Below are 22,417 nucleotides of genomic sequence, written 5' to 3'. Positions count from 1 at the left end.
ATTTAATTACACACAACTTTTCAAGAGCAGATGTTTCATCTTTCTAATAAGTGAAGCCATAGCCTATGTCGTCGTCAATGTCTCGTTGCGGGTCCCAAATTTACTATACCAGCCTGCCCAAGAAAATGAGCTTTTAAAGTCAAAGTTATTTCAAAAAAGCATTTTTATTTACAGCTCTATAAAACAGCATCCTCTTGTATGCAACCTTGCAAATAATACGCTGACAGTAAATAATCATCAACAGCACAACCTCAGAACTACTCCAGAAGCAGTTCTTACTACCTAAAGGAGGAAACACAACTCCGTGAAGTCAGTCTTTTTTGTGCCTACATCTTTTGAGAAAAAAATTCCTTCAACTGATTTGAGGCTCTGTGGCCTCCAAAACTTTGAACACACACAAGAAGCTGAGTCATAGATGTGTTTCACTGACCACTCGGGACATACACAAGACTGACTGTGTCGGAGCCTCTGCTACTCTACACACACACACAGAAGATGCTGGCTGAGTCAGAAAAACGGTTTCTGTGTGATTATATATGTGTGTCTTTTACTAGTTATTCTAGATTACGTCGGAAGAAAGATGATTTAGAGAACCTCCAATATCACCCAGTAGAGAGCTAAATTTTTAGATATCGAATATTTGTCACTGTCACGACCGGCAGTCGGAATTGCGCGTTCATTCAAATAAAAACACGAGATCACTTCAGGTTGGTACATTCCGTTAGTTATTATACACGAAGACTTCAACAATACATAGCAATACATGAAACTTCCAAATAAAGCAGTTTACCATACACTTCTCCTCATACACAACAATATCAGCGTTGCACTAGCATACACCAAATATGACTAAACTCTGATACTAAGACAGCAGTTTCCACAATTGTGAACTTAAATCCACTGGTAGGTATGACAACCTGTCAATTTCAAGGCACTGGTAAAGATAAGTCTTAAAGAGCGCTTTTCTAAGCCGCAAGAAAAGTCCACGTGCTCATAAATATTCAGCAACACACACAAATGTCCTGAAAGTCCGAGTTTACAGCTACACGTCACTACAGTTCCATCCTGATATGGCATGAACTCTCTGCATGCAAATCTCAACTCAACTATTGGACACAGCCAGCAAGACACACAGTCAAGTGGCTGGAATACTCATGTTACACATCAAATCAAGGACTAAGGGTGCCCATTAATATCCCACTCTACCAGTTCGCTTCTCAAAGTGTCTCTGTCTTCTTAAACAGTTCAAACATTGGCTCTTATCCTGATCATCCTTCTAAGGAGTATGAAAGTCTCACTGTCTCCTCCACGTGGGTGACGATGGTGCCCAGTCCTTGGCACCTGCTTCGCTCTAATCAGGTCTCTCCTGAACCTCTCACGCCGGCTCTTGCCCTCCTCGCTCCCCGCACACAGCGGTAGAGTTGCTGAAGACAGGCCTTCCCTCCCGGCGCTCTTGTCGTCGTAACGACCTCTCTGGCTGTTTGGGATGATGGGGGGTTCCTCTACTCAGGCCACCATCCTTCCAGTTGCTGGTGTCGTCGTCGTCGTCGTCGCGCCGACTCCGGCTGTCACACCTAGCCGTCTCGAGCGGCGCCTCACTCCCCATTCACTGCAGTAGAGTCGTTCTCCGCAGACAATCGCAGAGTTTCTTGGAGACTGTGCCGCGTCTCCGGTCCCACTCGTTTCTTGAGTCTCCCCTCAGTAGTACACGACACACCTCGCTCTCGCTAGCAACCTCCAAACAGCTTCTTCACTTTTACACACCGTCGTCTGTGTTAATCCAAAGATCGCCCCCCGCCTTGGGCTTTCAAATCTCGTCTATATATACTCCTGTCACACCCTACTCCGGGTGAGCACTTCATGCCTCGCTCACGAGGTCCACCACTCACGTGGTGCCCAAAATACACGTGGTGTCCTATGACCCACGATTTCCAACTATAACAGGACAATCAAGAGCGTCAACCTTCCATCCATCCTTTCTTACACTGTTTTACGTAACAGGGCAGAGGGGCAACACACAGGGCGGGCTACTCCACCCTGCTCCCCTCCACCCCCTTCTACCAAACTCAGGTGAAGAAACACTGGAGGCACGGACTGGTCCGTGACAGCCACTATGCAAATGTGATTCTGTTACATGGAGTAATGTGCTTACAATGCATTACTAAAATAAAATTAAAAAGAAAGCCATTTAAAAAGTAATGAAGGTTACCTGGAATATTGCAGGATATAATTCTAAAGAAAGTTTTTCATTATTTAATTTATAATTTTCTGTAGCATAGCCTGTTGTTTTTTCTTATGGTTTACAGAAAGTGGCTTGACTTTGTCCATCGCATCCATATGACCTCTTTGGTCTGTCAGCGCTGAATCCATGTCCTCAATGTCAATTTTAGGGAATCGATGGGATTTCTCACTGAAATGCAATCATAATTGTAGGAAATTAATTATTATTTACAAAAGACTTAGTGTTAATAGTGCTGTCACTGCACTTACGTCTATCTTCCTTTTTACTAATTTTCCCTCTCCCTTTCTTTGAGAGGAATGGAATGTGTGTGTGGGAGAGAGAGAGAGAGTATACACATTAACTTATAAAGCAAGGTTTTAATTATGTTCCTAATTCAAAAGATGAAACTAAACATGTTTTCCATAAATCAATCAGCTACTTACAGGAAAAATAACTGAATAATTTCTTTTGTATTACAATTATTAATCGACTAAGCAATAGCTGAGTTCACGTGTTAAATTATCAGAGGAGTCTAAATGACCGATGTGAAATGACATGAAACGGGTGAATACAATGTATAAATCTCAAAGTAACTGAATATACTATAATGTTATCATCACAAACATAATTAGAATGGTTTTATATCAGGAAAATCAGACATTATCAGTTAGAATATAAGGATTAAGGAAAACAAAAAAAATTGTCGTTAAAGTAAAACATAACGAAAAAAAAATTAATTATTGCGATACCAAAATCGTTAACTTAAGATGATTCAAAGAAAAAGAGGAAATTCATTTTAGGGCAAAATACTCCATTTTTACTTTTATACAAATGACTTGCGCCGTAAAAATGAAAAAAAAATTCAATTCATTAAACTTACCGTTCATGTTTTAAAAAACCTGAAACAAGCAAGGGAAAAAGTAATAATTTTTTTCTTCCGCAGATTTGAAACAGAAGTTCTTCTGATCACACATTCTTGCTTACTTCTAAATTAGCGCTGAACAGATATTTTAAATCTTTCACCCACATTTATATTGTAGGGCTAAATTCCAATAGGTCACAAATTCTTTGAAAATTTAAAGTACATTTCAAACAGGTTTTCCTTTGGTAGTTAAGTTCAATTTCTTTCACATGCCGCATCAATGTTGTGCCAAAAAGTCAAACATTAAAAAAAGCTTCGGCTTCTAAGATTCGTTTTGTTATTATACGCTTTTTGCCTTTGAATTATCTCCCTTTATTCATGGGATTGTGACTGCTCTGAGTAAAGACACGAAATCCATCTTCGTTAACCGTTGATCCCCGAAACAATTAAAACTTAAGACGAGGTCAGAAAATGTCAATGATTCCAGACTAAATTGTCGTTTGCAGCTGACAAGCTTCTCGGGTCTAAGAAGTCACATCCTAAGAGGATCAAGAAGTTTCATTGCTGTTTAAAACATTTTAAACGTTTGAGACTGTTCCATGACTAAGATTATTATTAATGAACTTTATAGAACATTCTTTAAGGCCTGTAATTAAAATTGGTTTGTCTATTTCAGGTAAGAACTAATATATTTACTTCTCGTCTTCCATCGCTTAAGCAGCATCGCAATCAGAATGGCAATGGCAACACATCCCAATAGAGATCCAGAGATGGCAAAAATCGTGGTTGTAGAATAGCCTTTCTCTGTTAAATAAATATTGTTTTAGCGCACTTCAATTTGATTATAGAAGATAACAAGAACTATAATATAATTTGACTGTATGTTTTCAAAGAAAATTCTAACAGTGAATAGGATAGTGATTATTCCAAAACATATATAACTAATATATGACTATCTATTTGTGTACCAATACTTTAAGTGCTGTTCCAGCTGATACTAATTATAACAAATATCGATAACTTAGTATTTATGTAAAGTACTTTTTATTGGCTGAGAAGCTGTACGACGATAACAATGCCAAGTTTCATTACTTTGAGAATAGTGTGAACAATTTTGTGTGTATGTGTGTCTCTGTGTGTTCTCTCTGAGTCCCTGTCTATATATATACCTAATTTATAGTGATTCCTAAAATATATTTGTGATAAATCTGTGAATAAGCAGGCTGAAGTCCCAGCATATTTTAAGTATGTGATTTTACCATTTTGATCAAGGTGGCTTTTGTCTACGTTGCCTTGAACTAATTCGGTTTGGTTTTTATGCTGGTTTTCGGCGAACTGACAGGGTTTGGAGTTTTGAGTGTTGAAACCTTCAGGTACACATATGTATGATCCAGGTTTGCTTGTAAATCGTGGAGGCACGCTGATTTCAACAATGTCTGACACCGGCTGCTTGAACTCAAAACCTATCTGCTCGATGCACTCAAGCTTTGCGTCCTCCCATGCGCAGTCAATCAGCATCTCTGTGCAATGTATTGCAGAACGATAAATAAAGGTGAAAATCGAATGGTTTAAAAAAATTTTAAACAGATTTACATTCTCTATTTTTGATTACTTTTTCATGTTATAGCTATTTCTGTAAAAAGAAACAACATTATCAATTGTTAGTAATACGTTTCAAACAAAAGGTTTAGTAGTAAGCATACACACTTAAAATAACTCTTATCTTCCGACACTAAACTTTTGCTATTCAGCAAGAAGTTCTTCTAAACATGAATGAAAAAAATTAAAAGACACTGAAAGACAGAGGTAGACACAAAGACACACAGAGAGGAAATCACACTAGAGATAAACAATATACCCTTTCTCCCATCTTGTGATTGAAAATATACTGCAAAGTTGGTTTTGGTAGAAGACATGTCCATTGGAAATTTGCATTGTATTGCTGTTTCTTTAATTGTGTTGCATTCCGAAGCTGTGTTACCTGAAATTAGAGAAAGAGAATACAGGCAAGCACACAAATAAAGATGCACACATGTACACATGTACACACTGATAAATTATAAAAAAGAAAACTAGTATACATGGCAGTGACCAGCAGTCTTTAAACATACAATACTAAAAACAATGTAATAACTTTCAATTAATTTACTTTAAAGAACGTGCATGCTGCACTCTATTAATGATTGGCTAACAGCATTGAAAAATACCATGTAAAAAGCGGTCTAAATCGTAAAGTTATGTTGCACTCTATTACTCAATGTTCCCAGCCCTCCACTTGTCTGAAGCCTGCACAGAGTAAAAAAGTTTACAAACTACCCCGATATTTGTATTATTGACTTCTCTCTTTCTTCGTGTTTGTTTATCTGATGGCACCTTGGCCTGCACTTTATAACTACAGCTCTGTGGGTAAAACATCTACCGTGTTTGAGCAACACTGTTTAATTTTGTTATCAAGAAGCTCTTGTGATGTTATCACAGGCCAAGTACTTGCCCTCGCGTCAGAACTAACCCCTGCCACATGTGATTTCATGTTTTCTACCTGCTCGTCTCTCTCTTGACCTCTTTGTGTAGGTCTGGCAGATTGCCAGTGCACTGTCGAGGGCACACAAATCATGTATCTTCTTCTGTAAGAGTGGGTTATCTACTTGTAGCTGGAGACATACTAGCCTCCGTAACTAATCATTACAAGCAGTGCTCTTAACTCTGTTATTTTAACGTTTCACATTGATTATTTACCTTGTCGAACAACAAACAGGAGTAGACAAATCGTTAATCCTTTCATCTCAAGCCTGTAATTAACAGTGAAGTGTATTTTTTACCATAAAGCAATCATCATGAGAAAATAAAATATAAAAAATAGTATTATTAAAATGTCTCCTACATATACTTTGCAATGTCCTTGAGAATGAGAGAATCCAGCCAAAACAACAGGAAAGAAGAAGAGATAAAGTTTGGACTAGGAAACAATATGGTGCTATCTTATTTAGCGGCTAACTCGACAGATCTAACAAAGTATTTCCTTATCCAATGCCTATTAAAATCAGAAGAAATGCAACCATTTCAAAAAGTTCGTAGTATATTATGGAAAATACCCCACAAGTTAAAGAAAACGATGGACCAAAGTCGTCTTTATAGGTTCACTTTTCATCGTCCAGAATTTACACAAGACGCTCATATCATCGAAATTCAAATTCAAAGTGAAAGCCTGCTTGACAACTCATGAGCTGAAACTGTAGAAGGCAAACAAAGCGACACGGTCATAGAAAGTCACATGGTAGATCCGTGTGACAGAGAGAACAGACAAAACGAACTGACTTGCAAGCGAAAAACTGGATAGTTACTAACAACAGAATAGCAAAGTTCTGTAAAGAAAACAAAACTATGTAGCTATGGATTGACAGTTTCAGATGGTTGCTCTGTATCTTCATTAACGTATTTATCTGAAATAATAACATGGTGTCTGATTTTAAGTAGTGTGTTCTGCCAGGTATTTCACATGTTCCATTGTGTATCATTTTAGCGACGAGGAGTATATGGTACATGAAATCACTGAGGTTAGAGAGAAAAAGAAATATGTAACTTAAAGAAACTATTACTCGCTATTTTCAATGTCTGTTATTTAAGATAAATGAAACATATAATCAACGACAACATTCCAATATATTTTGAAATAAATAATCAATTTGAATACAGCGGTACTCACCATGTGATAACATAAATAAATGGTGGCGTGATTTGACATAAACGCCGACAGCTTTCATTACGTACGATGTGTTCACAAAGATTGCTTTCTCACACTGTTGTAGTCGGCTGCTGATTTCCGTCACGCCTAAAACTGCACAAATACCTTCCAGCCAGCATCTGCTGCAAATTACTATTAATAGGATCTACGCACGGTTTCTAGATTTCTGAAAAAGTAAAGATGCTTGCCAAGTCAATGCACGGGTTTTTGCGTCGACGCGAGCGGAAAACACCGCACGTAGCTGAATGCTGCTTGCTTCCACGTCGTTGATTATGTATGACCAAGGTTCAGCCGGAAACATATCGATCTTAAACTCACGTCAGCTGACATTCTATAACAGTCTCTATGTCGTCAAGGCCTAATCTGCCCAGGTTTTTTTCTGATTGTGTTTATGGCTGTTGACGTATTACTGTCCGTTACAGGACGACATCGGTAATATACAAAGAGCATCTTAAAGAAAAGCAAGGATTGAAAGAAAATCATACACAGGTAAGCTAGATGCTGTGTATCCTAGTGGTGGGAGCTGTGGAGTGACGACAACAAACATCCATCACTCAAACAAAGGCAGGAACAGTCAGCAGGTGTGTGATCAGGCTTTATTACACAGGCTTGTACTATGGCCACAGCTGTGTCACATCGCCAGAAGCGCTGAAAGTCTGTTGTTTCCTCTGTCACATGTCTGTGTTCCCTCTCTCTTACGCCGACGTCTGCCCTCGTTTCGTCTCAGCTTTGCCCTTGTATATCTCTCGAAAGGCGATGCTCCTATATGTCTGGGGGCCGTCAGGAGTTTTAGCCCCAGATACTCACTGTCGAGTACCCTCTCTCGCCATGACTCAGAAAATCCCGCCAACAACAAACAATCATCCACCGGCCCCGCCAAAATTAACAACAACGCCGCACTACCGGCCCTCAACAGCAATAAAATAGACGAATCAGTATTAACCTTAATCTCTTTAAAAAATTTTCATCTAGTACTGAAAAAAAGTAGGATGACCATCACATCTCTCATTTTCAAATCAACCTTTTCCACCCCTTCCTTTCTGGGCGTTGTCTGTTTATAAATCTTTCATTTACCAGGTTTTATTATCATTAGGAGTCATTTATTATTCAAACATTTTTATAAGCAAAACTAACAACATGATAAAAGACAGACAATGCTAATAGATAGAAAGTACACAACTATGCCTCTTTGTTTAAAATCAATACATGTATAAAAAATTTCACACTCACCTGTCATTGTCTTGTTACTGCTGTTTATTATTGCAGGACCTCGATCACCAACTAAAAATTGCCACCGATAAGATTAAAATACAACTGACTTTGTTATTCTGCTAAATAAATATGTGCAAATATAACAAGTTGTGCGTGTTGTGCGTGCGACTCCAGTACTTTTTGTATATGAATATAGATATCCCTTTTATAATAAACATGCATGTGCTTGCCTGTGCGTGTGTTAGAAAACACAGTAAGAATGTATGCAGGCATGCAGGCAGTTAAAATGGTAGTAATAATAAAAAATGAATCAAGTCCATAAAAATATACTACAGTAGACAAAGGCCTGTTCATCAACAGTAGAGGCCATTGTTTAAAATTACAATCGTGAACAAATTCGCTCTCTTAAAAAAATCAATAAGTAAATTAGAAAGCTTGTCACTAAATAAGTAAAACAAAACGCGCATCGTAAACATTATGATCATGTTTGAATAATTTTTCAAGGCGTTAGTTTTAGAATTAAGATTGATTGATGTAAAAAGCCTTAATACATCTTCCTTATTTTGCTTACCAGTGATATTGATGAGAACAAAAGTAATATTTGAATAGCCAAGTTCTGTTAAGGCCTGTAATGTCCAAATCCCTTCTCCAATCCAAGGGGCTTTCGCAGGGTGCAGGGTTAAGGTCAACTCCGGGAGACTTCCACTTAATTCACACTTCACTTCCCCAGAGATTGGCTCAGGGGGCAACTTTGCCAGCAAACATTTCCTGATATTTGTTGTGTATGACCTCAGTCTTAGTTTCAAACCTTTATCTAGAACACTACTTAAATCCAGCAGCTGAGAACCAATGAGTGAAAGCTTAGGAACACCTGAAATAGTAATTTTTAAAAATAGTTTAGAGAAGACGTGAAGAAATATAGACAACAATGACGAGGAGGAGAACGAGGACGACGATGACGATGATGACAATGATGATGATGACTTTTGAATAATACTCACATCTACCAAGAAGGGTGACAGAACGATTCAGCTCCGATCCCGGCGCCTGACACCTGACAGTCGGCCACACCTCGTGACAGTGAAAGACTCCGAGAGACAGAGTGAGGGGACCCTCCCCGTTACTGGTGGAACTCTGCGCGCGCCCCGTGTCGTCCCACAGATGAACAGGTACCAGAGGATTTCCGTTGGTGAAGGAACAAGAGATGCTGACCTTTTGGTTTTCGTCAATAACGTGCGTCTCGTGAGCTTCTTTTCCATTCACCTGCAACCCTGTCACTTTTGCTGGGTCTGTAAGCAAATCATGAACTCCTGTTTTTTTATACTGCTGCTGCAACTACTATAATAATAATAATAATATAAAAAATGAAATCTCGGAATACAAGTCAGCAATTAAATCACTTAAAAATATTGCTTACATGTGACTTGTAATTTTGTGTTTTTCAACACAAGAAGAGTCGATTGTTTTCTGTAGAGTTCCCACAAGACACCACTGTAGGTCCGCTTGACAAAGAGGGAGAAACGCATTTCGGAGCTGTCAGCCTCACAAAAAGAAACATTTCTTTGATTTGTGCACGCGGCTTTATTGCCAGATGTCCATCGACACCGGCAGGCATCATGATAGGTCCCATCTTCACACAACTTTATTTCAATTATAAAAGCCGATTCTTTTGAAGTCTCGTCTGTTTCTTCTCTTAGTTGATAGCTAAAGTTGGCTTGTGTCTTCTCTTTTATGGTTATTTCCTCCTGATGGGTTTGATTTAGAGTACCTACAAAATAAATCAAAATTATCAATAAACCTTGAATACTTTTCCAGCAATTGTAACTAGCAATTGTATACTGTTCAGCGAAGTCACAAATTGTATTTTTAAGAATTAGGAATTGTTGACGTACTAACAAGAAAGTAAACAAATTAAAAGTAGGAAAAGAAAACCAAGCAATTAAAAAAACACACAAAGATAACTCTGAAAAATGGAGTTCTGAGTTTTTTCTTTAAATAAATGCAGCTAGAACCGAAAAATTGTTTGTCAGTATCCATAAGGGAAATAATGTATCGTAATATCTAATTTAGTTACAGTATTTAAAACACTTACAAGCAAAACCGCTATTTTCTCCATTGTCGACCAAAAAGAAAAAACTGACTATGAAACATAAGTAGTGTAGTCTCTCCATTCTGTATCCTGCTTCTTGGATCCCTTGAAAGTAAACAGGAATAACTGATCGCTGGCTTATAAAATCTTGATCGGACTAGATGTAGCCATACACAGTTTCGTATTCCTCAGTACATTTGTGCGTGGTGTCGAAGAAGGAAATGGGAACTTATCAGTCTCGTGCTATCATAAATGTGTTCAATATACCTACTGATATTTGGGACTTTGCGAAGGATCTTTCTACATTTTATTATCAGTGTTGTTGCTTTTGCTATTACTTTTTTTTAAAACGTTTAATTTTACTTTTTGCTTTGTAGTGACTGACACGATTTTGCATTTTAATTGACTTAAATCCCCAAATATCTTTGTACCCTGTATTTAATTTCCTTTCATCTGTTTCAGCATTTATTTATTATAAATTATATCGTGTAAATACGACTCCCATGATTGTAGAATTATATCACTCGGATATATATATATTGACGAGAATGGGCTGGTTTCAATTAATGAGTGTAGCCTTAAATTTTTAATTTGTCATTTTTTTAATTGTCTGTTGTGAGATTCGTTTGGAGGAATGATTTCGAAAAGCCAGGTTATACTGTACTCATCTCAGTACAATCACGTTAGATACTTATATGCTTACATATATGATTGCACTCATGTCGACTCCATACGAACACAGCTACAAAGACACGTTTCTGTAAAGATAATATCCTTCTGCACAAAAGGCCATTAAATATCGACAAACACACAGGAACATCCGCTGAAGTCCTGTATAAATTACTTCCTGCTTCAGTCTTCCCTGTTCAGACCTTTACGAGTGAGTAAGATCAGTGCAGCTTTGGGCCAACACACATTTGAGTGTGTGAGTCACCCAGCACTGTGTATAGAAAGGAAACTTCAATTGCGACACTAAAATCCCTGCTAACTCTGTTTAACTTGAGTTTGCTTCTATTTGCATCCTTGCTGGTATACAGGACTTTTATTTCCCCTCTATCACTTTACATACCTATCAAATTTAGGAATTCATATACCTGTAAGGTTTTCGTTGATTAGTAAATAGCTACATAATAGGTGCACAGCTATAATAACAAGAATATAACAATATGACAACTAGCAATAAGAGACATCGCTACAGATATCTTTATAAATAGAGCAGAAAACACTTCTTTGGATTATAAGTACAAACATCAATAGCAGGTTCTGAGAATGCTATCAATGAAAATGCTTTAAGATTTCTTTTACAGAATAGTTTAGTGTATATTGGTAAATGTACATAGTCACACACACATATACATATAGTTGTGTGTGTGTCCGTACTGTTTTACGAGCATGCGACAGGTGCATAACAATTGCGCTTTGCAAGTATGTCACTGTATGCCTTAAAATAGAAACTGCGTTATCAACAGTCTGACCTAAATACATTCTGACCTTCAACTTATTCCTCACTCATCTTATCTGCCTACGCCAGGACTGAGGTAAACACCCACACGTCTGTTGAATGGCTGTACAGACGAGTTCCTACCCTTACGAACCCAACTAAGAATAGAACCAATCTTCTCCTAGGTGGGGGAGCAGCTTGACCTTAAACTTTGAACAAACTATCCTCAACCTCGACAAGAACTATTTTTGGTAACCTTATCCTTACTGCTTGGCTGTCTCTGTTCAGTTAGTTCATACAGCTATTTTTCAGTTTGTCATTATATAACGAATGCATATATGTAAAACAATATAGGTTCTCAGAACGATACCAGTGTAAATACTTAAAGTTTACAAACGCGCACCCTTGTGTGCAGATGTGGGTAGACTGTCAATATTAAAACTGTAACCTTTGACTTTCTTGCAAGGATGAATGATTCATTGTGTATGTGTGTGTGTGAGCATTAATACTATACCTTTGAGAATCTTATGTTAGAGGTATAGTTTCATAATTGAGCGGAACGGTTAGCAAGATAAGTATGATAGTTTGGAGAATTTAGGTTGAGATCACAGTTAATTAGTTAAAGATAATTATCTACGTTAATAATAGTATGATAAAACAGTTGGTTCAGTGCAGTTTAACATGCCCTAATACTAAAATTACTTTCAAAGCATTGAAGAGATTGCTTTCAAAAAAGGTTCTTAAAAATTCAACTGATTATAGCGTAATATGCATTCAAAGTGTATTTTTATAAAAGATGATGTGTAGTGTGTGTAAGTCAGTTTTAAATAATCGCTTATTTTATGACATTTTTATATTGTCAATAACTAGGAAGAAGTGGGTTTTTTTTCTTATTGTTGCAGCTTTACACATAAACCATTTCTACCACTAGCCCACCCCGCACTGTAACATGTATGCTAAAGCCCCGAGGACGTGTTTAAATTACAAACACCTGTAAACACACCGGTGTTTCCCCTACCCAGCAACCACTTGGCATGTATCTGAGGATCAGATGAGTCACAAGGACGGCTGACACTATTGGACACTGCATTCTGTTAAATTAAAACAACTTAGTTACTTTTAGGGCTCATATATAATCAGAGTTAATGTATAATTAGAAACACGTTTATTGTAATGATGTCGGTGGTTGTGATTGATATTCAAGGGATGAATCGGTCTGCTTATGTTTGCGAGTTTGTGTGGGTCGGTATGTTGTCGTCTGTGTGTTGCATATTTGCTGTAACTTTTCTGTTTTATATTTTCATATATATTTTTTCTGTTTGATTTCTGTGTTTTCTGTTTCGTGTATTTGTAATCGATTGTATTTTCCCTAAACTACATTTGAAACTGTATAAGAAATCTCTCAATTCTTTTTAAGGTGCAAACATACACGTCGACTCTTGTGTGTAACATTGTTTTATGATGAATGAATGCACGAATCAAAATCCTTAAACCTTTTTATGAAATTAACTAAGGATCGCCATTGGAATTATTATTATTATTATTTTTTTTTTTTTTGGTAGCTTTGTGCATAAGGAAAGCAAGAGAACAGCACGTTGCGCTGTGCTTTTTGTGGTATGGTTCACCTGTTCATCGTTTATGGTACTTGGCTTAATTAACTAGTCCTCATACTATTTTCAATAAGCAAAAAAAAAAAAAAATAAATGATAAATAAAAAACAAAAAAACAAAAACAAAAGACAAAAGCCAAAATCAAAACAAAATTTCCACTGTATCCCGGCTGCTGTTCATTTCTATATCTTTTTAGTGTCAGGGTCCATCAACAAAAGAACATAGCGCACCTGCTGAAAATGCCTTTAAATTCAGTCACGTGTCGTGTCTCATTACTTAACTGAATGCAGCACAGATCAAGCTCTTCAGTTCAAGATACCAATGTTCGCTGTCATGTCCTTTGGAAGGCGGAGAGAAAAAAAATGTCCAGAAGTTAGAAAGATAAAAGACGAAGTGTTTTAGAAGGACGCCAAGGGAGGTAATAATTAAATGTCTCAACCGCTTGGTGTGCTGTGGTTGTCGCTCATGTTTCTGTTTAACTCCAGCACTATGATGGTCTCCCCTCTCCCAGTGGAAGTTAGGGTTTTTATCTTTTGCTAAACACTAACTGTTGTTCAGGAATAAATCCCCAAATAACCAAGAAAACGTGAAAGCATAAAACGAAAAGAATTAAAGACACGCGCACACATCGGGACACACACACCACACTACTTTCCACTTTTGTGACTTGAGTTTTTCAAACTTAAAATATGACATAGATATATTTATTCTAATTTCTTCAAGAAAAAATTAAAATTAATACTAATATGTCTGCCTATGACAAATAACAACTAATTTGTGTTTAATACATCCACAATTAAATTGCTGAATGTAGAACAAACGTGATTTAAAATTAGAACTTGATTTAAAATTTATTTTTCTGTAGTTTTAATTTTTACTTTGTGCCGTTTGTTTATATATATATAAATCTTGAGCATTTTTTTTATTAACTTTTCTTTAAAAAGAAATTAACAAAACAATCTCCAAGGAATCATCAATCAATCATCATCAATCATCACTAACATTATCATTATCATTATCATCATAATTTTGAGTTAAATTGACTATGTCCTAGGAAGGATTGCACAAAAAAAAAAAAAAAACAAACTCGTGGCTATTTAGTCTCTTCTAGTAAAAATGTAGGAAGAAGAACACGCTAGGTGGAGGTTAGAGTGACGAATACGACATAGAAAAAAAATTCATCTTCAACTAGCTAGCAAAATAGAGATCATTCACCTCCCCCTTAAAATAAATAAACGTTAAACGATGGATCTGAATATAATTCTTGTTCAATTGTTTGTTCAAAGGAAAAAAAACTGTCTAGATTTTCTGCAATCAGCTTGTTGGCCTGAATAATTTTGATCAGTTCATTGGATGTCATAAATTTGCGATAAATCTGCACTTAGCCAGGTATAAAGACTTCATATCACTCGGTATTTAAAAAAAATGTAGTAACACTTGTTGTTGATTTAAATGTTTACTAGAGAAGATATTAAGTACATTTTAATCATTAAGATGTGGAAATATCATCCCACTCATAGGGACGGAAGAAATACAACTTTGTCTTTCGCAACAATGATTGGTTGACATTTTTAGCCTTTAAAAGGAAGTAATCAATGGAGAAACAAGTGCTAAAGGTTCCAGAATTGCCTGCCTTATGTATTTAGTCATTTACGCATAGGGTTGCAAATTAAGACACTATAGTGGTTACAGAAGTGCATTAGGCAGCTGGCGCCAGACGGGCAGGCCTTGCGAGAAGCGGTTTGATCGGGCAGCTTCCCTTTGCTTATCTCGTGGTCCAGTAAGCGGTCAGTTCCCTCTCCTTCATTCCTTGTGCCTAGGGCATCTACATTTGGCGGATTGAATTAGCGCCGGCAGGTCTTGTAATGATGAATTTCAGCGCATGCTATCATTACACCAGTACTTATTTTGTATGCTCGTGAACATATGAAAAGAAGTCGACATAAACATAGACATGTGTGGCCTATTTCACGTGAATTCTAACGGTACAAATAAACACAGGTATGCAGTACAATTTTCTCATTTTATCTACAGACTAAGGACTTCGTACGCTGTACTCACGAGCGTTTCTCACTAACACTTGATTCTTTTCAGTCAGTTTAAGACATTTGCTAGTCACTGTCATCGACACTGATCTTGCTGCCTTCCTAATTCTTTTTTTCCAAAAACAGGAAAATCACGGGAACATATCAAATAGAGTTCAATAGAACATAATACTTTATATACCACACACACAAAATGCAGCATATTTCAGCTTTTCCTAGAGAGGGTCGTGTCAGATATTATCTGCGGGAAATCCCGAAGACAATTCGGGCAATATGAATAATCCAAGCCCGCGAGAGGAAGCCTAGGCCCCTGAGCGTGCAGAAGGGTGTGCAGTTCAACGCGAACAAATGCGAGCGGTGGGCCATCTCACTACCGGGTCCAACACGTAAAGAAAGAACTAGGTTAAAGGTCACGAGGCACGAAAGTGTCGCACGAAAGTTTCTAAAGCCGCCCCACTGGTGTGGGTCACGTTTTACCTTGCCTTAACATCGGTAGAAGCCGATCATCTTTCTTGATATCTTCGGTAGACTAGTGATAATGTGAAGATGGAGACTATGGCTGAGCTGACTTTACCATCAAAATGGTATTTCTGCAGTCGAAGAACCCATCTTTCTTTCAAAAGGACGTACACACGCACACCTACATTGAGTAAGCGTTGATTACGCCTCCTGTTCAGCAAGTAGGAATGATTAGAACTGTATACGCAGTGAAGATAACTTGTTTTTCTTCCCAGCCAAACATGTCTACACAATTTTTTTCTCTAATGTGATCGGTTTCAACAAGCCTTTCATAAAGATCGATGGAAACTTACTTAAACTCTACTTTAAAGACATAGCTTAAGGTTGTGAAAGCTAATTTAACAGTTTTGCCGACTTTGCCACGTGCAGTTGTGATGTACTCGAATGACTTTACGATAAGTTTGATGTCTAGCAGGATGCAAAATTTCATATAAAGCCTTGCGTAGCTGCATGTGTGGAGTGGTAGATATAATCATCTTTTTGCTGCATTTGTAAAGGCTTATGACTGGAGAGGTCATGAAATATTATTACATTAATTAAGGTTAAGGTTCATAACGAGAAGTGAATTTGTTATTCATCATTTTATTACTCTTCGTTGTCGCATAACCGTCCCAGTCGTTGCCGATTGCACGCTCGCAACCGCTTTAACAGTCGGTACAAACACACAACCACTCATTCGGTCAGAAACAAAGAAAATTTTATATTATAGTGAGCTGACTTTAACGAGTGGTCAAGTCTCATCAAGGCACTGAGTGGCATCCATTTGATGCTTAAGAAGGTCGCTGACATCAAGGATGTCACCATGGCAACGCAAAGAGGGGCGGGTGTAAGGCTTAGAGAAAAAGTTATGTGTGAAAACATATACCAAGGGAGTTAAATGCAATGTCAGACTAAAGATTGTTCCCCTTTTTCCTCTATTAGATTAAATCTGTCTTAAGAAACTCCTCTCAGCTGTTGATTGCTTCTACTCTTCAATTAAATTCTACTTTCACGCCTTTTTCTGTCCTTATAATTTGATTGCTCTTTTTCATCCTTTTTGTTTTTCTTCCTTTACTTTCACTGATTTTTTTCAAATTCTTCCTCTCCTTTTAAATCCGTTTGAGGAATGCTGCCTCAGTCACTGTGATCTCATCTGTTTACTAACTAGCACTAGTTTATCTTTGCACAGATTTTAAGGAGTAAAATTGTAGAAGTTCTGCTCTTCTAAGCAGCCTTATCTCCCGGAGCCATCGAGATTTCAGGTGAGCTGAAACTCATGTGCCAGAACGATGTGTTACAATGTGGTGTGTGTATATGTGTGTGTGTTACTGCTCTGCAATATCGCTGTTTATATCACATCCGGACTTAAGACACACACTATGTGTACTGAACACTCTGGATTCTGGAAAGAAATAATGTGTAATGAACAGAGCTTTAGTTTTAAATGTTCACCTGATAAAACTACTATATATAATTATGTTCTTTTATTGTTTCTGTGCCAGGTCTCTCTTGATTATATTAACTACAACCGAAGATCAACGGTCTTCAAATTTCTTTACCTTCGCTTGAGGGGTTCGTCACAGTGTCACGTGACTGTAACTCCTGGTATGCTGGGACAAATCGACACGCGCTATTGGTCGCCTTGCGATGACCTGTTAAGACAGCCAATCCAAGCAGGCGTTTCTCAAAAACCTGATCCGTACTGTGAACATGTATAGATCAACGCACGGGTGCGACGACAGCAGTGATCGCTTCGCCGTTCTGTCAAATCATCTAACACCCGTCCAAGGAGCTCGGTAAGATTTTTTGTTCACTTATAACATAGAGGGTCAAGTACATATCTACGGTACCGATGTGTGTTTTCCTCAGTCATTAATGTTGACTTCCCTTTATTGCTTCAAACATTTGCAGTAACATTTTCTTATAAAAACGTCAGGTTGTTTACCTAGCACATACTATCAAGCTTGTATAAAACTTTATTGTCTGATTGTATAGTTTTTTTCATTAGAAAAAAAGCCATTTCACGTAGAGCAAATAAACGTGGAGTACGACAATATATCAGGACACTTGCTTAAACTCGGATGTTCTCGTGATTGGTGCCTGTCTGTCCCAACTACTTTCTTTATTCTTAAGCGAAACGAAGGTTTATAATTGGGCCACGTTGATTGAAATACGTGATCTCACTAACTCTTACGCAGACGAGCATTACAAAATTATTTGCAGTACACACAAAAAACAACCCATATACTGACATTTAAACAACACTTGGGTTATCTAAGTACTCTTTCTAAGAACTTTCTCAGTTCGGACCTCTCGCTTTAACGATTCGGATATCAACTTCCACTCACTCTGCATGTGTGTTAAGGTGAGAGACGAAGACAGAAATGCTGACCCCCTTGGGTCACACTTTTCTCGTTCTCTTACATTGCACTTTGGCAAATTTGTCCCTGTAGTTGTAACATCAAGGACTTGGTATGATCTTTAGACTACAAACAAACACTCCAGTAATGCCGCCTCAGGTCAGTATTAATAAATACGAAGTATTAGGTATGAAACTGAAGTGTCTTGAGAGTACACGCACATTAATATAAAACTGTAACAGTCTTAACATCTCATTCTCAGTTGTTTAAGTACCAGTCAATATAGAATTGAGTAACAGACAACTTACTTCAACATGGCGCTTATCAACTTTTGCCTACTTTTAAACATACTGAAATATTGGTTTCGGGGGCTGAAGGGAGGTAATCCATGATGGAACAATTCCTGAAGGTTTCAGTGTTTTCTCCCTTATGTATTCATTCACTCATGCTCAGAATTAGAACCTCAGACTCTACTGTTGTTACAACAATGCATCGCACAGCTGTGGTCGGTGGGGTTACTAGGTCAGGCCGCGGGGTCAGCCCGTTAGCCTAGCTGCACATAAAGGGGAAATGTACCTGTTACTGTAGACCATATTGCATTCGAACTGACATTAATGGGTTTTGGAACTGAGGTTAATTAATTTGTTTTCAAAGAAAACACATGTACCATTTCTACTGTGACATTATTTTTAACACCCATATTTGTGATCCATATAAAAGCAGGCGCTTTACCTGGCGATAAAAATGCTCAAGTGCAAGATCAGGTGTGTAGTCTTGGATTTTTCGAAGAATTTTAAAAATTTGAACAATCCCCATTTTTACTCTTGTTGTCAGGTGTCTGAAGGAACCTCTCTGTTGTGAAAAATAAGCTAAAGTATTTAGATATGAAAATAAATGTTTTATAGATTAAATAGAAGGAGAATCCCGTGTTGGTACTGAATGTTGAAACTAGACGCTGATTAAATGTATTACTGTCATATCGCCTGAGTTCCTTGCTCGGGGTAGAACACCAATGCCCACCCCATCCACCAACTACTTGGGCTTACGCCCATTCGCTAGACATTCGGGTAGTTTCATTTTAACCTCTTGTTTCCTTATGCAAACATCCTGCTGTTACCTAACACACAGAATCAAGCAAACTCGTATAAAATTCTGCTTTGCTGTCTGGCAGTGTGGTTTTTCTAGTCAGAAAAAGACCACTGTGCATGTCAAACAAATCTACATACAGGACTACAATATACTAGAATAAAATATCACTCGACTTGCTCAAACTCGGCTGTCCTCCTGAGCTGTCTATGTGTGTACGCTCGTGTGTGTGTGTCACTATTCAGGCTAGCGGTTATATGTGTCTGTGTGTGCCGAACTTATTGGCGTCGAAACTGAGAAAGTAAAAAAACAAAACCTTAGAAAACATAAGTATTTTATGTCAGCATAATTGCTGTGTGCGCGTGACTTTTAGTATGAAGAAACTCGTTGCGAGATAACAGGCAAAATAAGCCGACAGAATCTGTCAAAACCACTCGACAATCCAGTTTTTCTTTCTTCTCTGTCTGCTGTTGATATGCCACCTGTCGTACTGTCCCCTCGCCTGCAATGATAAAAGTCAAATACGATTGCACTTTGTACAATATCAAAAAGGGGTGTGTGTGTGTTTGTCTGTATGTGTGTGTAATGATGCACACACACGCGCTTATACGCTGGTAGCATCACAACACCCGCTGCTTTCATTGTTTTACTGATTTAGTTAATAATAGACCTGCGTGTCTCAGAGAGAAAAATAAAATAGAGTCCCCCTCACCAACGTCACCGATGCACAAACACAACCGCTCAAACAGTCGGCACAAACACACAAACATTCGCTCGGCCTGAGATTGCGAGCGACGTTCTGGTGCAACCACAGATGAGTGCAGACCACACAATACAAATAAAAACAAAACGAATGGTACTAAACAACAAATGTATTACACACACAAATTAATACCAATAAAATATCTCATACACACATACCCAAACTTAGAGGAGAGAAATAAAAAAAATTGCCCCGGTCACAGATGTGAGACAGACAAAATACTCTCTGACAGGGTGATGAGGGCGCAGAGTAGACGGGTGGACAGATGGAGATGTTTATATGTAAGGTTACACGTGGACTTAGACGATGACGGATATGGAGACGTAGAAATAGAAGGAGAAGAAAAAGATGCCTGCGGAGAAAACAGTACATTCAATCCTCCATCACCAGGTGGCTCCAACAAAACTTCTCCAAGTCCCGCCCTTAGCTAAACATGTCTGAGCATGTAGCTCGCCACATGTGCCGCGACACAGTGGTAACATTTCTGAACAAGTGATCTCACTCCGCTCACGCATTACTCCCCACGGCAAAATCGATCGCGAGTGACAAAAAGGTCAAAGTTCAATGTAGCGGAAGGAAACAATACAACTAAATGACGAAGGCCGGAAAGTTAAGATACGAAATAGGTTGATAATGCATAGTCAGGGGTCCGGTACTGTCGCGATCACTTATACAGGTTCTGGGTCCATCACACAGGAGCTAACAAAACTGTAACAGAACTGATCATGTGACATTATCGCTACACCAGTCTGCCTAATCATCTAATAGCAGATCAAAGAGCGGGGTAAGTTTACTTTTTACTCATAACGTAGAGATTCAAGTATATATCTACGACCCCGAGATGTTTTCCTACATCCTTAATATTTTGACTTTGCTTTATTGGTTCCAGCTTTTACAATAATCTTTCTTTATAGAAACATCAGGATGTTTACCTAGAACAGTGATGCCCAACCTTTTTCGGCCTGCGGGCCATATCCATTTCGGACAGCCGTGTCGCTGGCCACTTCACCGCAAAAATACAAAAAGGAAAAAAAAATAGAGCAGATACCATTTTTATTAGAGACAAGTTGTACCTACCATTAATTATGTACTAATTAGTGGGATATTTAAAGTTGTTTTCCCAAAACCAACTTCTGAATGTCCGGCCTCATCGTAGAGACACCAAGTCGGAGCACTGAATCGAAATGTTCGTCCATCGAAAAAAAGATTGGGAAACACCCCTACCTGGGGATAAATATTTCTTCCTTTTTTTCGTTTTTTTAAGGTCTTCTTTTATTACTAACATGCGGATTTCCTGCACTGTGGGCAGAAGTTTCGCGGGCCGGACATGGCCCGCGGGCCGTAGGTTGTGCATCCCTGACCTAGAACATAAAATCATGCGACCTCGTATGAAACCGTTTTACTCTCTGGTATCCTGGTTTTCTCGTAAAAAAAACGCATACCGCACGTTGAACACATATACGTGGAATACGAGAATCTAAGTGTATAAAATATTAAAACACTTGTCTTTGCTTAAACTTGGATATTCTCGTGATTAGTGTCTGTCACGAAAGAGTGGTAATAAAAACATTAGGGATGGCGGAGTAGTCGAGAGTGTAGTAAAGACCTTACTACGAGAGTAGTAGTATAGGCATGTTGCATCCATGCCTCATTTGGGGAGCCGGAAGGGGAGCCGTGACGTCACAGCCGCCATCTTGCCGGAAGTCGCATGGGGGCGGCCATCTTGATGATGTCATATCCGTGGCGGCCATCTTGTCAGCCATCTTGTCGGAAGTCTCATGGGCGCGGCCATCTTGTCATCCCCCCCTTCCTCTCCCTCCCCACTTACCACGAGTGACTTGTCCCTGGGTGAGCGGGGGACGGTGCGGGTCGATAAAGTGTCGCGTGTTGTGTTTATGATGGCACAGATGGATCCGAGGTGGAAGCACCCTCTCACTTGCTTTGTAGTGACTTGTTGCGTTCCACCCCCAGCCTCGCCGGAAGCACGCGCACAGCCGCTCACACAGCCGGCCAGACACGCACAGACACTCGGCCGGAGGCAGTCAGCGACTTACCTCTCGAACCCGTGCACGGCACAGACAACGACAAAGACGGGTAAAACGATACAAGCACGCAGTTTAATAAAAATATAAACACGTACACACACACACCCATAAAACCCAGATAAAAAATACACCTACGAGTACTCGTCAAAAAAAATGGGGACTGCCTCCCCGCAAAGAAAGTTACAAATAATATTCACACACAGCAGAAAGAAAAAAAAATACAAAGTATACGGTGACATAGCACAGTCAAGTGTCCGCTCAAGGTGTTCACAGAACCAGCGGTGCCACCCCCTCTCCCACTGGACCAGCTGTCCAGCAGACCTCACTCCCTCGTCCGGGTAGACCTTGGTCATGGAGTCTCCGCTCGTCGGCCTCCACCCTAGGCGCTCCCCCCCGATGGCTAGGCCGTACACTGGCACAGCAGGGTCGCGCTCACGAGCTGA

The 22,417-nt window shown here is 38.7% G+C and overlaps 1 long non-coding RNA gene across 1 annotated transcript; it reads left to right on the top strand.

Moving 5' to 3' along the window:
* Positions 1 to 15,130: 15,130 nt before the first annotated feature.
* On the top strand, positions 15,131 to 17,340 carry LOC112567936. The gene is made up of 3 exons (XR_003099945.1): positions 15,131 to 15,178; positions 16,910 to 16,982; positions 17,223 to 17,340. It is a non-coding gene; the product is annotated as an uncharacterized LOC112567936 (long non-coding RNA).
* Positions 17,341 to 22,417: the final 5,077 nt, after the last annotated feature.

This window comes from Pomacea canaliculata, linkage group LG7, assembly GCF_003073045.1.
Source record: "Pomacea canaliculata isolate SZHN2017 linkage group LG7, ASM307304v1, whole genome shotgun sequence".
Classification (NCBI taxonomy): Eukaryota; Metazoa; Mollusca; class Gastropoda; order Architaenioglossa; family Ampullariidae; genus Pomacea; species Pomacea canaliculata.
Note: the sequence above shows the minus strand (reverse complement) of the source record. Positions and strands in the feature narration are given on the sequence as shown.